Here is a 17,100-nt window from a genome sequence, read left to right on the forward strand (position 1 = left end):
ATCATGGACATTCTGAATCGCAGAACTTTCAGCCACATAAAAGCTAAGGGTCTTCAAATCCTTCTAGTCTCTCAAGCTAATTAAACAGATGATAGGGTAAGTGAGCATCAAAATATCACATTGCACATGCTGGGGGAATAGTCACCGGATGTTAGAATTTTAGGTTTTCAGCCCAGCCAGCAAAATGAAAACCCCCTCTGAGGACACCAAGTTCTGCACACTTTCCTGACTTCTGTGACACAAGCAGTCTGCACCCATCCGAGCTCTTCCTTTTTGACTCTTCTAGCAACAGAGCTATTTTATTTAAATTAATGCACATTAGATAATGAAAATGTGACCAGCCATCAAATATTTCAAGAGTTTTCAGAGCAGCCAAAGGGGCTCCTCTCATTCAGAAGTAGTGAGGTAGGCTGGGATGAAAACAATATTTACAGTAATAAGATTCATCCTTCCCATCAAACATATTCTTAGAGAAAAAGAGAGACAGCAATCCACTCTCAGTGTCTCTAACAGCACAGTGGTAAAAGGCAAGGTAACCATGAGCTTTAGTGGGTTGGAGACTTCCCCATTGAACACTTAAGCATCACATTCTACTACACATATGCAGCATGAAAAATGCCTGTCTGGCAGCTGGCAGAAGTCCAGAACAGTCAAGCAAGATAAATGCTCCATGCGAAAGAAAGCACTACTTGATTAAAATCCTTGTGCCATACTAGTCTAACTCTGGGATATTATTCACGAGCTGAACCAGAAAGTCAACAACAATTATCAAATTGATTATCGCAAATCATGAGGCAACCTAACATCTCAGAAGAGAAGGCCTTTTTCCTCAAGATCAGAGCAAACTATGTTTTTCAGAAATAGACTTCTGCTCATCACTACTATCCTTTGGATGTAAGTATGGAAAAAAATGCTTGGAAGAATAACAATAGCACACACACAGGCATGCCTTTCAAGTTTAAACTAACAAGGAGGTTGCAGCACACTCTCTTCCTTTTTTTCTAAATTCTTACCTAGTTTATAACGAGAGAAACCTACTCGGACTGATAATAATCAAGGCGACTCAAAGGGACCTTACTGCTACCCATGTCATAAAAATCAATACATGTTCCTGCCTTCTCCTAAGTCTCAATGCACAACTCAACAGCTCTATCCCAGAAATGACACATGGGAAGAGAGCCAAAAGGATGACATGTCATCGATTATGGCAAAGATCAGAAGTGAAAGCCATCTATGACAATTAAAGGCATACAGCAAAATTTAAAAGCCCATCAGAATCAGCCACGTTTATTTCTAAACAAAAATTACAAGGTGAGAACATGGAGCTTCCCATATTCTTGAGGCAAGTATTCCAAAGGCTTAGATGAGGTGATACGCTTCTGGACCAGTCATTAAGAGGAAAGATGGACATTCATCCAAGCTGACAGAATATTAAGTTCTTATAAAGTCAATTAAATGGATTGTAAGCACCCAAAGATGTTTGCACTTTCAAATCTCAGTCACAGCCACACAATGGTGTCTGTCTTTCCTCGTCATCTCAGGCACTTTTTTGCTCAGCATGTTCTTTTCCAATACAAATATTCTTGAAATCATATTTGTTTCAGTGGCTCAAATGAAAACACTGGTTAGGAAGACTGGCAAGTTTCCTCAGGTGATGTAGCTATAAATCCTCCCTGGTAATTTAGTCATGGAAATTATTTATTTTAGGAATTCTGATTATACCATTGTAGAACCGACTGAATTCAGTTAAGTAATTTGCCTTCCAAAGAGAGAGTGTAAGTGGCAATGTGCTTCCGTCTCTTAGACACGTTTCCAGGGCTAAAAAGAGCTGGGGAGACAGAGACGTTCTCTCTTAAAACAACAACAAACAAAAGAAAAAACAACAACAAAAAAACCCCTGCCAGGTGCCACGGTTCATGCCTGTAATCCCAGCACTTTGGGAGGTGAAGGCAGGTGGATCATCTGTGGTCAGGAGTTCGAGACCAGCCTGGACAACATGGTGAAATCCAATCTCTATTAAAAATAGAAAAATTAGCCGGGCATAGTGGTGTGTGCCTATAATCACAGCTACTTGAAGGAGGCTGAGGCAGGAGAATCGCTTGAATCTGGGAGGTGGAGGTTGCAGTGAACCGAGATCATGCCATTGCACTCCAGCCTGGGGAACAAGAGTAAAAGTTCGTGTCAAAAAACAACGACGATGACAAAAAACAAAACCAACACCAAACCATATATGTAAATAACGATTAGAGACCTTACATTTAGGGATAACAACAATGGGACTTGTTACACAGAATGTTCGTTTCAAGGTAATATCAAATATTTCTGCTTAGATATCTACATATGCTAAGGCTTTCAATCTCAGTTTTCATTGCTGTGGCTTATTTACATAAGGTCTGGGATTCTATTTGCCAGTTTTCTGCCACTATGTTGGTTCACACCTTTGAGAATTCAAGTAAATAAATTAGCTATGGTTTTCTGTAATCTATACCAATATTCCCCTCCACTGGTGTAAATAATCAGGAAGCAACTGGGTTTCTGACAAGAGAAATCTTTTCTTGTTGTTGCACTGGTAGTTTTCACACTACCTGTGCTCTACAACAAACTATACGTAAGTATGTTCCTGTATTCTTAGGAAGGCTAATTTAAGATTACATTAGCTACATTTAACCTGCTATTGTGGATGGCATCTCTTTAAGGAATGTTTCTGCCTCCTCAATGCACCTTGAAATTGAGAAAGTAATGATGCAACAAATGTGCCTAGGGTGACTTCATTTCAAAGGATGTTAATATCTATATCTCAAACTTAAAGGAATAGGGTTTTGAATGACCCTCCAGAATGGCAGGATGATCCTTAGAGAGAAGCAGAGAAGCAAAGGTTATAAAAACACCTTAATTATACACTCTCACTCTGCCCTGACTTCTGGCTTGTCAGGCCAAATCTCTTCCAAATGCGAGTACATCTCTCTATGGCTGTAAGATATCCCCTTTAGCAGTTAGATTGCAACTTATCTCTACAATGCACCTTGCTGTGTATACAAATACATGTTTAAAATAATTTAGTATGATGAATTCCCGGGCTTGGGAGAGTAGGAGAGTTGGGTGGACAGGTGGGAGGGCAGAGGAAGCAGAATCCTTGTACAGCAGGCACAGGATAGAAATCTCTGAAAGAGAATCACCCCAAACAGCCAGGTCACCTGCTTCCTACAGGAGCAGAACTATAGAAATCACAATTTCTGTGAATGCTAAAACAGGCATTCAGGCTGTCAGAGTGCACTACATGTCTGCAAAGTGATTCCCGTGATTTCTCCAATGAAAATCACCAAATAGTAGGCATGAAACTAGAAAGGGCTGGTGAGAGGCAAACATCGCAGCACACAAAATAGCACAGGGAAATGGGAATAGACTAAACCTATTAGTTAACAATTAACCACTCAGGATTATCATGTGCAAGTCTCAAATGGGAATTGTTAATAATGGAGATCATGAATTAGTTCTCATCATCACAATCACTCTTTGATTCACATCATAGGAAAAAGAACTAAAAACAAATATATGCAGAACTTATTATGTTACTGTGGAAGTATATTCTACCAGCACTTGAGAAACAACTAGAAAGAAGTCCATCAACCCTGATGGGTCGGTCTTCCTGGAGGCACAAGCATATACGCGACTGCCGAACCCAGGATGTTTCTTCCTATGAAAGCTCTCTGTACTGCTTGGTCCCACCAGGGCTGACCTGAGGGTAAAGGACTCCAGAGCACAATGCTTTTTGGTTCTAACCAAAGTTAACTCTAAAGCAGCAAAATCCTTGTGAACAAGAGGATAGATACTGGAAAAAAAAAAAAGAACGTGGCGATCAGAACTAATTGCTAAGGATACTGAAGCAAATGTGTCTCTCATTTTAAGGTGGATCATTCATTGCCATGGTTATCTATCTTTCTCAGGGTTGTGCAGACAAGGAGAATTACTTTTGCAGCTATGTGGAAGACAAATCACAACTACATCTCCTATCAGCAAGGCAAAACCATCACCCATCACTCCACACTCTGCTTCCTTTCCACACTTTGGGCCCTATGGCCCCAAGCACCATTTTAATTCGCAGAATGAGTTTATGATTCAATGAAGAGCCAGTTGTACAGCATGATGATCTCTTGAAATACATGGAACCCTGCAGGGGGAGGATGCTCTGGGAATGCCTTTGAGCTCCTGTGTTACCACAAAGCACTGGAAGTTGTAAACTGCTCTTCTCTGGCTGGTTATCTATGCTTTGTGGTGAGATGTGTACTAAAGAGACCAGGGAGGGCATAAACTTCAGTGAGTTGTAAGTTTAACAGGAATGAAGTGAACACAGAAGAAAACACTGACGAAAACAAACCAACCCCCAAACAAAAAAATTACAACAGAAAAAAAGGTGCTAAAGCTAGGCCATCAATAATCTTTCGATAATCGGACAGGGTGGCACATGCCTGTAATCCCAGCGCTTTGAGAGGCTGAGGTGGGAGGATCACTTGAGGCCAGAAGTTCAAGACCAGTTTGGGCAATACAGCAAGACCCCATCGCTACAAAAAATTTTAAAATTAGCCAAGCACGGTGATATGGGCCTGTAGTCCCAGCTGCTTGGGAGGCTAAGGCAAGAGGATTGTTTCAGCCCAGGAGTTCGAGGCTGCAGTGAGCCATAACCATGCTACAACACTCCAGCCTGGGTGACAGACAGACCTTGTCTCTTAAAAACTTAAAAATCATTAAGCGTTGTTTGTGGTTTACAATTCTCACACTGTTTACTTGGTTGGTATGGCACCTCAGTCAGGCCTGCAGCGTGCTGATACACAGGAGAAGCCACAGCCCAGGCTCTGAGCTCCAGTTCTGGAAGCATGAATCAAGAGGACATTTGGACATTTGTGGGAGCATTAAGCTTGAGCTTAGGATGTGGCATTCTAATCGTTGATGCCCTCAACAGAGTATTACAGTTATTAAAAGGAAATATCTTGGCTAATCAAAGTTTCCAAAGGGGGCAGGAATGATATGCTTGCCCAACTGGAAGAAGGAAGCCGTAGGGCAAAGGTAGCTTCATTTCCAACATATGAAAGAAAACAATTCCAACATATAGAAGAAAACAATGACCCTCCAATAGAACTTGCAAGGAACTAAATCGTCTATGAGTTTAAGGAGCCCTAAGAAAGTCAGACATCTACAAATATTTTTATTTGGTTGGTCCTACCTGTCATTTATTTTTTCCTTTCCACAATGTACTATACTGAGAAATGAAACCAGAACTTGTCAAATGCTTAGGAAGAAAAGACACATCTCTGTGTTTAGAACAAAAATATGCAAAGCACCATTTGGACAATCACCACAGTCCAAGAAAATAAAGTGAAATCATGTTAGAGGAATAGATTAGGGACCCGGAGAAAATGACCTGGGCCGGGCACAGTAGCCTCATGCCTGTAACCCCTGCACTTTGGGAGGCTGACGCAAAAACATTGCTTGAGCCTGGGAGTTCGAGACCAGCCTGGGCATCACAGTGGGACCTTGCCTCACAAAAAAATTAGCTGGGAGTGGTAGTGCACACCTGGAGTCTCATCTACTCAGGAGGCTGACATGGGAGGATAGCTTGAGCCTGAGAGGTCAAGGAGTGGGCTGTGATGGCGCACCATTGCACTCCAGCCCGGATGACAAAGACCATGTCTCATTCTTTAGAAAAATAAAGCAAAGCAAAGATAATGGTCTGGATGTATTCATAATCACTAAAACTGGAAATAACTTAAATATCCCTCAACTGGGTATAAACTATAGTATACCACACAATGCAATACTACTTTACACTAAAAGTGACATGGGCAACAACATGTATGAATCTCAAATACATGATTGCACTTGTGTGACATTTTCACAACGATTAAAGTATAGTTAAACAGAACAACATATATATGAGTGGTTGCCAGGGACTAGAGGTTGACTCTAAAAGGAACAGAGGAAATTTTGGGGATGATGAAATAGTTCTAGTATCTTGACTGTGGTGATGGGTTCATAAATACATGTTTCTCAAAATGCACACTTGTCAAAACTCACAAAATTATATGCTAAAAATGAGAACATTTTACTGTATATAAATTATACCTTTAAAAATATATACCAACACGAAAACAACCTGCACAGGAAGAATATACAATATTTTAATTTTTAACTCAAGAAAACTTTTCCCCTAACTAATCTGTAAGTAATTCAGCGAGAAAAATTCAAAATTAACTGCTCCATCATTATGTTTTAAATCAACTACTTTGATCACTACCTTGAATACTATTTAGTGTATTGAAGCACTTTAAAAATTTAACAAGAAAATGTAGATGAGAAAGCAAAGGGTTAGAAAAGCACAGAAAAAGTCTTACTGGTTTCCCAAAAGCAGCCTAAGAAAGTCCAAACTCTTGGGCAATAGCTAAAAGAAAGCATCAGATGGAGCATGAGGTCATCCTCCACTGGCCACACAGAGGACACATTTTGTTCAAGTAAAGAAAAAAGTTCTACTAAGTACATATGCCTACTGACATTTCTTTTCTACCTTGAAATAAAATCATGTGATATGGCTTAATGTCAATAAAATAATACCCAATTCTCAATCAAATAAAAATTCTATACAAGCTCAGAGATTGGTCTCTTATTGAATGACTTTTAGTTTCCCAAATTTAACCGTATGAAATTATGCTGCGAGAACCATTCAATTTAACCTTTAGAAATGAAGTCATTGCCTTTTAGTGGTAAAAATCTGCATTTTATCATCAACAGGAAATACAATGCCCTTGGCTTATTCTACAGAACTCTATTTTTTTTTTTTTGCAAGATAAGTTAGGCATAAAAAGTGCAGATGATGGTGTATCTGTGCCTCAAGTAAAAAGAGCGGAAATAAGAATATACCTAGTTAGGCTAAAGTATCAAGCACATAAGCTTGCTTTCTTCCTGTCTTCAATCCTTTTTCTTTAACTTGGATGAGAGGCAGCCATCAACGCAGTGCCAAATGTGCCAGGTGATGTTCTTCTCAGGGCTGCCAACCCACAGAACTACCTAAAGGGTATGGCTCATAATTCTTGCTGAATAGAAAACTTTCCACGAATACATCTGCCTCCCTACTTCATCCCAAACTGTCCCTGTTCCTCATTTTTCCATACTCTAATATCTCAACACACTGGTCTTACAATTTTTTATCTCAATACTCAGTGTTTATAATATCGTGACTTTGTAAATGACAGCCCTCCATTTAGAGAGCTTCCTCCCAAGAGCTCTTCCTCCTAAGAGCTCTTCCTCCTCCTGCTGGCCTCTGCATGGTGGCTTGCTAGGCTTTCCTTTGGCCAAGACTCTGGCAATTCTTTTCACACCCTTTCCCAGATTGTTTCCTCAATCCATGTCTTCTGCTTTATCAGTTTATTTCTCTTCACTTTTGTAAAAAAAACCAGAAAACAAAAAAACCCCACAAACTCTTTTTATTTAATACAGAAAATTCTTCTCTCTCCTGAGGTCAAGTAAGTAAATAGAGAATTGGCTTTGTAGTTTTATTTAGGAGAAAAACTATCCTACTCTTGAATATGTTGGATCAACACATAAACTTCTTCCATTATTCATCAGTACAGTAATGTAGCATATTTTTGATATGACTGAATGCTTTACTAAACGATGTGACGAAAACTTAGTATGAAGCTTAATTGTATCTACTCAAATATAGGAATAAGAGATAGTGGTTCAGAAACACCAATTTGTAAGAAGAAAATGTTTATAGGAGAGCTTAACACACTGGGAGGTATACCTTCCAATTATTTTCAGCTAAAATATTCTACAAAAGCAGGTACTTTACTCAAATTGTAAACATCCAATTTATATCAAATACACCATTAAACTGAAATAGTTAAAAGTAGCATTTCTACTTTGAACTGGTAAAGATAATCAGAGAAAAAGGCCATTTAGACTTTTAACAACTCTAGAGTTACTTTTCTAAGAATTGAATGATAATGAATTTTTATAGGAATACTACAATAAATATCTTACACATTTTCAGAATTGAGACATGGGATTGGGCTAAAAACATAGCTTATGCATGGTATGTGGCACTGAGAATATGGAATAAAGCAAATCAACCACCGTCTACAACTGTGCACATCAATTACAAGGCTAGGATTAAAAAATAACAGGTTTAAAATACTATTTTTTTTTCTTTAACAGTTTTAGATCAATTTTTATCATTTCCAAAGTCTCTACAGGCAAGAGGTAAGAACTTGTTATAGAATCAGAAAATGGCTTGAGAGATAATTAAAATGTGCAGAGTAAAGAATGTAATAAAAGACATCTGATGAAGCACCAGTCTTCATTTCATGGACAAATCAAGAACTTGGGGCAAGGAAATTGATGTCACACTTAACTGTGCCCCACCCAAGAAAAGAATGCAACTTCAGAAAAGAATAGAGGGAAAAAAAATGTCAGCAAGTAATCTGTAACACAAAAATCACCTTAAAATCAAAATAAATGTTATAAAGGCCAAACAGCTAAAATACTTTTAATACTTGACTTTGAACATTCATTTTTGCCTGCAGACATACCAGTGCAGTTTCAATAAACCTTAAGTGAAAGTTTTATTTTTATGTCTAATTAGTCTTTAAAAAGCCTTACATCTTTAAAGCATTAATAAAAATGGATAATTATACAATTCACAAGAGAAAGTTCTAGATTTTTTGACATGGAGAAAAATGGCAACAATTATGACACAAATTTATTACTAATTAAAACAGAAGGTGGTCAATGTTTTGAAGAACAACAACAAATGCATTCAATTAAAAACCCAATCATTTTACTCCTTAAAGATTTATAGGATGATGTTGTTAAAAAATATACGCTATTCTTTGGCCTAGGTTTCTACTCTATGGACATGTTCTAAGAAAATAATTATAGACTATGATTTATCTACAGGAACACGTGTTTATGAGAGGAAAAAACAAAAGCAATCCTAATATCCAACAATAGGAGGTTGATTAAATCAATTCCAGTAGAACAACTTACAACATTAGTTCCTCCAACAATATCTGGTAAGTACCTACTTGGTGCTAGACACTTATCTAGGACCTGACTATATAGTTAAGAACAACACAGTGAAGCTTCCCATTCTGAAAAGAGCTTGCAATACTTAAAAGAAATGGAAAAAGAAACCCACATTCTGGTGAATAGAAGAGTTAGTAGTACAGATCATTTCTATTCTTTTCATTCACTTATATTTGATGCATTTAAAAACAGAAACTTTGACAAAAAATTTCAAAAAAGAGAAATATGCCAGCCGGGCACCGTGGCTCATGCCTGTAATTCCAGCACTTTGTGAGGCTGAGGCAGGTGGATCATGAGGTCAGGAGATAGAGACCATCCTGGCTAACACAGTGAAACCCCATCTCTTCTAAAAATACAAAAGAAAAAAAAAATTAGCCGGGAGTGGTGGCACATGCCTGTAATCTCAGCTACTCGAGAGACTGAGGCAGGAGAATCGCTTGAACCCGGGAGGCAGAGGTTGCAGTAAGCTGAGATCATGCCATTGCACTCCAGCCTGGGTGATACAGACGGTCTCAAAAGAGAGGGGAGGGGAGGGGAGGGGAGAAGACATGAGACGAGATGAAAAATATGCAAAAGGTTTTTTTTTTTTTTTTTTTTTTTGAGACGGAGTTTCACTCATGTTACCCAGGCTGGAGTGCAATGGCGCGATCTCGGCTCACCGCAACCTTCGCCTCCTGGGTTCAGGCAATTCTCCTGCCTCGGCCTCCTGAGTAGCTGGGATTACAGGCACGCACCACCATGCCCAGCTAATTTTTTGTATTTTTAGTAGAGACGGGGTTTCACCATGTTGACCAGGATGGTCTCGATCTCTTGACCTTGTGATCCACCCGCCTCGGCCTCCCAAAGTGCTGGGATTACAGGCTTGAGCCACCGCGCCCGGCCAGGTTTTGTTTTTAAAAGAAAAAATTGGCTGGGCCTGGTGGCTCATGCCTGTAATCTCAGCACTTGGGAGGCCGAGGCAGGCAAATCACTTGAGGTCAAGAGTTGGAGAGCAGCCTAGCCAACATGGTGAACCCCCATCTCTGCTAAAAAAAAAAATACACACACACACACACACACACACACACACACACACACACACACACACAACTTAGCCAGGTATGGTGGCAGGCACCTATAATCCCAACTTCTCAGGAGGCTGAGACAGGAGAGTCATTTGAATATGGGAGGCGGAGGTTGCAGTGAGCCTAGACTGCGCCACTGCACTCCAGCCTGCACTATAAAGTGAGACTCTGTATAAAAAAAAAGAAGAAGAAAAAAATCTATTAACATTCAAGGCTGATTTATCTTTGCCGAGATAAACTTGTAAATTATTAAAGGTCAGATAACTAATGGTCCCTTTAGTTTGGAAGTGTAACCATTCAACATTCAGCACAGAGAATTAGTTCTTATAAATAATTGTTCTACATATTTTGAAACAAATAAATATTATTGATGCTATAATAAAGTCTATAAACTGATGTGGAAACAGCTTGACCTGAAGCTGCATGTAAACTTTGCTCCATGATTCCATCAAAAACAGATTTAAGCACAGTGTTTTATGGTACTAATGACACCAAACGAAGTCATTTTCTAAGGAATAAGAGTTTAATGTGGCTGAGCAGTGGCTCATGCTTATGTTCCCAGCACTTTGGGAGGCCCAGGTGGGAGAATCACTTGAGCTCAGGAGTTCCGAACCAGCTCTGGCAACATAGCAGACCCTATCAGCATAGGATAGAGATCCTATCTCTACAAAAAAAATTTTTTTTAATTAGCTGGGTGTGGTAGTGTGCCTGACGTCACAGTTACCTGTTCAAAACGAGTGTGGAAAATAGGTAGAAAATAAACAAACAAAAACCATACATTAAAATGATGTGAGAATAAAAATTTGTTCCTAGTAAAGAGAGTAACTTGTAAAAAGCCCAACAGGCTCAGAAATAGATTTAACAAAGCATACCCAGGCATGCATAAAAATACGTGAAAACAACTTTAAACAACAGTGAAACTACTTTTACAGAATGATACCTTTAAAGTAGTTTGAAATGTAGTTAGTGTTTTGGGTGTATTTGGGAATTCTAATTCTTCTTTTTTTTTTTTTTTTTTTTTTTTTGGACGGGGTTTCGCTCTTGTTACCCAGGCTGGGGTGCAATGGCGCGATCTCGGCTCACCGCAACCTCCGCCTCCTGGGTTCAGGCAATTCTCCTGCCTCAGCCTCCTGAGTAGCTGGGATTACAGGCACGTGCCACCATGCCCAGCTAATTTTTGTATTTTTAGTAGAGACGAGGTTTCACCTTGTTGACCAGGATGGTCTCGATCTCTTGACCTCGTGATCCACCCGCCTCGGCCTCCCACAGTGCTGGGATTACAGGCTTGAGCCACCGCGCCCGGCCGGAATTCTAATTCTTCTTAAGGAAAATATAGAATTAATCTTACCCCACCCAGTGGCTTTACAGTTTTGTTATGATGTAACCACATGTGGATATTGTATTGGGGTTCTAGAATTGAGACTCTAAGGATCTTGTCCATCAGTGGAAAATGATGTACCACAGAGTACATGGGTGATAGCAGAGAACTGAGACAGCTTGGTGACGATAACAGAAGTTAGTTTGTTCAGTCAAGGATCTCACATCATTGTCATTTATTTCTGTATCAGTGCACACATTCTGATGGATGCTCTCAAGATTCCTCTCATTCAAAACTACACAGACTCCGTCATTATGAACATTTATGGATTTCCTATTGTTAGGAAACTCCTAAAAACTAGAGAGATAAGACACAGTTCATGCTGATAACTCAGGTGGGAAGATAAATGGCTTTTGCTGTCCCCCTGCTTTCCTTTATTCCACAAAAACTGCTCTATAGTTACCGGTAACTTATGTAACTGCACTGTCCACTGGATAGTTTTCAACTCGACCTTGAAGCTGGAGACTCAATTCTTGCCTTGTGAAGCTGTCTCTCTTCTGAATTTGTACATTACACTCACCTGATTTATCTCCGGCAGCTTGAGAGGCAACTTTTTAAAAGTCTGTTTGTTCAAAACTCCCCATCCATATGTAATCTTGAAATAAACGGCTTGACCTAGGGACTCGTCTCTCCTAATATTCTCTGGGCAATTTTTATACACTCACATCTAGGTGTCCTATGGTACTAAACTCACGCATGAAGCCGAGGCCACTAATGGCTCATTAGTGCCTCAATTTTAACATGTTCAGAAATTCTTAACTTTTTGCAAATCTACTCTGCCAGTATTTACGATATCAGAAAAGGCGCACCACCATAACCAGATATTTGTGTCACACATTTGGATTGATCATGCATGGCACTTGATTTCACTTCCTTTCCTTGACCCCAATCCAATCAACCACTCAATTTTACCAGTTCTTACACCAAAACAGATCTCACCATTTATCTTTCTGCCTCCACTGCCGCAATCCTAGTTCCAGCCACTATTCAGCAATCATCAGGTGCACTGCAAATTCTCTCCTAATCATTGTTTCAAGTTTATCTCCACATAACAGCCAAAATGGAAAAAAATATATATATACCTAGCTAACACACACTCTCTCTCTCTCTCTCTCTCAACACACTCATATGCCACTCTAATTATTCCACTCCCATTTCAATGGTTTCTCACTGTTCTTCAGATAAAATTCAAAATCCTTTTCAAGAACTACAATGTCCAAATTATTCAGTCATTCATTGTTGTGTCTCCCATTACTATCCTCACATTGTAGCAATGCTGACTGGTCTTCCATTGTGAACACAAGCCACCTTCTACCTCAGGACCTACGTATACATTTTATCCCTTGGCCCTGAACGATCTTCTGCTAACTCCTTCTTTGGGCCTCATTTGAAATCACTTTGAGGACTTTCTCAGACCTCTTAGAATAAGTTGTGGCCATCAGCATACACTCTCCCAGGATTCTGTACTTCCATTACAATTGTAATTATGTAACAAACTGTGTCTTCTCTGTAAAGACTATAGCTGTCTTGTTTAATATATTCTCAACACTCAGCATTGTGCCTGGCATATGAAAAGCTCTCCATAAATACTTATTGTTTGATCATTCATTCACTGATTCAACATGAGGAATGCATTTAAAAAACAAGCCAGAGATGACATATGTTAAATGTCAAAAAAGAGATAAAGAGGCAGTAAAAGAACTCAGGAGAGGGAGCAGTAGGATTTGGGACTTGAATTGGATGAAGAGTTTGCAATGCAAATATTACAGAGGATGATAATGACAGCTCTCATTTACAGTGGACTTTCTGTGTGCTAGGCAGAATGTTGAGCAATTTAATAATAATGAACACCAGGCTGGGTGCAGTGGCTCGTGCTTGAGCCTGAGTTCAAGGCTGTCATGGGCAACATGGAAAAAACCCAATCTCTACAAAAAACAGCTGAGCGTAGTGGCACACGCCTATAGTCCCAGCTACTCAGGAGGCTAACGCAGGAGGATCACCTGAGCCTGGGAGGTTGCAGTGATCTGAGACTGCGCCACTGCACTCTAGCCTGGGTAACATAGCTGAGATCCTGTCTCAAAAAAATATAATGAACACTGGCATGTGAACCACTGCTCTCTGTTGAGCTCTTATTATGTCAACAGTTTAAAACACTTACATGTATTAATTCATTCAATCACACCACAATCTCATGAGGTAAGTGCCATTATCATACCCATTTCCCACGGGAAAACTGAGGCACAGAGAGAAAAAATAACTTCCCCAAGGTGCCAAGGTAATAAGCAATGGAGGCACATGAACCCCAGTAGTCTAGTATTACAGCCATACTAATAATCATGACTCCCTACTGCCCGTATATTCTAGAAGACATGCACTGTTTCTGTTGCATTCTTTTACTAACCTGCCCACTTATTGTTATTAATCCTGTACCTTGGAGTATGGGACACTTTTTCCCAAACACAAGTTCATGCTGTTTGAGCCCATCACTTGGCAAATCGAATCTAAACTGGGCACTATAAAGAGATACAAAAAGATCCCCATCTTAGGAGTTTTGAAACTAGTAAGGAAAGCCAATGCACACATATTAAACAACTTGAGAAGTTACCCATTTATCAACAGGTGCAACATCTTGGTAACATGATTATGCAAATGGTGAAAAAGGGCATGATCAGAAGGCAGTGGGGATAAAAAGGGAGAAATTACCTGGAAGAAGAGACATATGCCAGGGAAGAAGGCATGGCCAGCAGCGGAGAAGAGACAGCATTGCAAAAAACAAGAAATGCGATTCAACAAGTGCTAATTAACAATGAAGTCAGAGCCAGTCGACTGAGGACCTTAAGAAGTGGAGGAGATGAATATGATATAAAGAAAATAAATGGGCTCTACTGTGGGCGAAGTATCTGGGGATGTTGCAGTAATGCAAATCAATAGAACATCAGTCTTCCTCCAAATTAGAAATCTTGGTAATAGCTTACATTTTAAGGCCCCTTCCAAATTCGATATTGCATTAGGAATTCTATAATTTCTTCCTGAGAACACCATTTCCTGAACAACTGAGGCAGAAAACTACCAGGGCATTTCAAAGCAACCCTGAGTTCTGATTCCAAAATATCTCGATGTTAACACTGCAAGGAGTGTCCAAAATTCTGTACAACATATTCTATAGGGAATATGTCGTAAGCATGCTAAATAAAGACTTAAAATACAAGTAAGCAGAGTGTCTATGTTAGTAAAATTACTTGCTTTGAGATGTTTACATAAGCAATAGCCACAGGACAAAATGAGTTCAATCCAAGGCTAAGAAGTGTTATGATGGTAAAGTGAAGAGCGAATCTGGGCCTATGCAGAAATATTTCATGTTTCATCACATCACTCAGCAGCCAAGGGACAGATCAGACAACCCAATCACACACCTTAACCTGGGAATCAGAAATTTTGTCAACTGCCTCCAAAATATACTTACATTCATCCCTGCCAAGCCTGTAATGGGCTCATTTAACCAATTTTGACCCATGAAATAGAATCACAGAGTGTTATCTACAAGCACCTAGAGAATGGGAAAGAGAAGAGCTGAAGAGCATGGACCAGCTATAACTGAATCTATGGCCAGAGGAACTCTTGTTTGAAAAAGACGCTACTTTATTTGGAAAAAATGTTCCCAACTCCTTCAATTTCCTTTCTCATGTCTTTGAACAAAGAAGAAAGGCAAAAATCATTATAGCTCATTATACTTCAATAAAAGCTAGGACCCTGTTGCTGAGGAGCTCATTTGCATGCACTCCTGTCTGTGAAGAAACAGTTAAACAAGGAAGCAGAAGGAAACTAGAAAAATTTATGGCAGAGAGCTTCCTGATAATAGAATCCACGACAGTGACATGCTACTGATTATATTGGGAGGAAGATGCTTTTGTTATGTAAGAAGGAACAAATAAAGAAACCCTACTTCCAACAGTGCTCCACCGCTGGGCAACTCACCTGAGCAAACATTTTCTCAGAGGTGTTGAATTGCGGAGCTAGGACACTCGCACCAAAGGACAAGAAACTGTGCCCTGCTTTCAAAGTCCAATCTGGCCCACTACCTCAAGGTTACCTGCTCTGGTGCCTGAATTTTCCAAGGCAAGACTGTTTAGAACAAAAGCTAGACCAAGTAAGGTACACATTTGGAACCAGACATGATGCAGATGAAAGAGACATATTCACTTTAGAATTTTTCTTTTTTTAGAACTTTCACAGCCAAATTATTGTTCATGTTTCTAGGTACACTGGAGGTAACAAAACTAAGATTTTCAAAGATTCTATAATCTTTGAATTCTATAATCTTTTATTGCCCACTATATACATGATTTTGTATTTCTCTTGCTTCTACAATTGTTTCTCCTGTTAAAAGATAATTTTCAGTAAGGTAAAAGCTTGATTCTTATTCAAATATAAAATAAACTCATGTCAAAAATTTTTCTTTAACATCACTAATTAATGAGGGACCCAGAAAGGCTCAAGGGAGACTAAAGAACAGATTCAGATAAGTTACTGGGAATGCTGAGGTGAATTTGCTAAAGATGCAAAAACAAAGTCAAACTAGGGAGTAAAAATGTAAAGTTTGAAATCACATTTCTCTTACATGGTGGAAATCAATGGCATCTCTTCAGGACCACATTTCTGCATCTCTGTCTACAAAGAAGCAAAAGAGCCCAGCTAAACAGAAGCTAAATAAAAGAAGTGAGAAACCATGTCCTAAATTTGGTGCCCTCTAAAAACAACACAACTCAGTCAAAAAGTGGATTAAAATCTATAAAAGGAGATACTGAAACACAACCACCACTAACTGTGGTACCCGCTGAAATGGAATTTTGAAAAAATTCCCATGGAAATCATAAATGTTTTCAAATTTATTTAGAGAGATGGGTGGCCCTATAGTTTTAAGACCAGCTTGACCAACACGCTGAAATCCCATCTCTACTAAAAATAAAAAAAAATAGCTGAACGTGGTGGCATGCCTGTAGTCCCAGCTCCTCAGGAGGCTGAAGCAGGAGAATCGCTTGAACTTGGGAGGCAGAGGTTACAGTAAGCTGAGATCACACCACTGCACTCCAGTCTGAGTGACGGAGTGAGACTTCATCTCAAAAAAAAAAAAAAAAAAAAAAAAAAAATTGAGAGAGAGAGAAAAGAGGCCGGGCATGGTGGCTCACTCCTGCAATCCCAATACTTTGGAAGGCCTAGGCGGGAGGGTCACTTGAGCCCAGGAGTTTGAGATCAAGCCTGGACAACAAAGTAAGACCCCATCTCTATGTTTTTAAAGATAAAAATTAAAAAGAAAAGAGAAAAGAAAAAGAGTTTGATACTTTGATTTTTTTTTTTTCCCCAAAGTCTAGGAGAAACTTACAAGGTGGCTGCCAGTTTGGCATCAGAGGTTGTATGCCACAGAACATATGGCATGTTTCTGTGCAGCAAAGATCCAGGCCAATCACCTGCACATTGTAGTCTAAGTGGAGTTCAATAAACTTTGATTGAAGAAAGAGGAAGAAAGAAATAGAGCAATATCTATGCCTAAATTAGTAACAACTTGAGCCACCAAATGCAACAGGG

The 17,100-nt window shown here is 39.4% G+C and overlaps 1 protein-coding gene across 2 annotated transcripts in view; it reads right to left on the reverse strand.

Annotated features, from left to right (window-relative positions):
* SND1 (staphylococcal nuclease and tudor domain containing 1) overlaps positions 1–17,100 on the reverse strand; it is a 457,598-nt gene that overhangs the window by 177,757 nt on the left and 262,741 nt on the right. The window lies entirely within an intron of this gene.

The sequence above is a fragment of the Sapajus apella genome, unplaced genomic scaffold (assembly GCF_009761245.1).
Source record: "Sapajus apella isolate SASKATOON/1434 unplaced genomic scaffold, GSC_monkey_1.0 scaffold7, whole genome shotgun sequence".
NCBI classification, from domain to species: domain Eukaryota; kingdom Metazoa; phylum Chordata; class Mammalia; order Primates; family Cebidae; genus Sapajus; species Sapajus apella.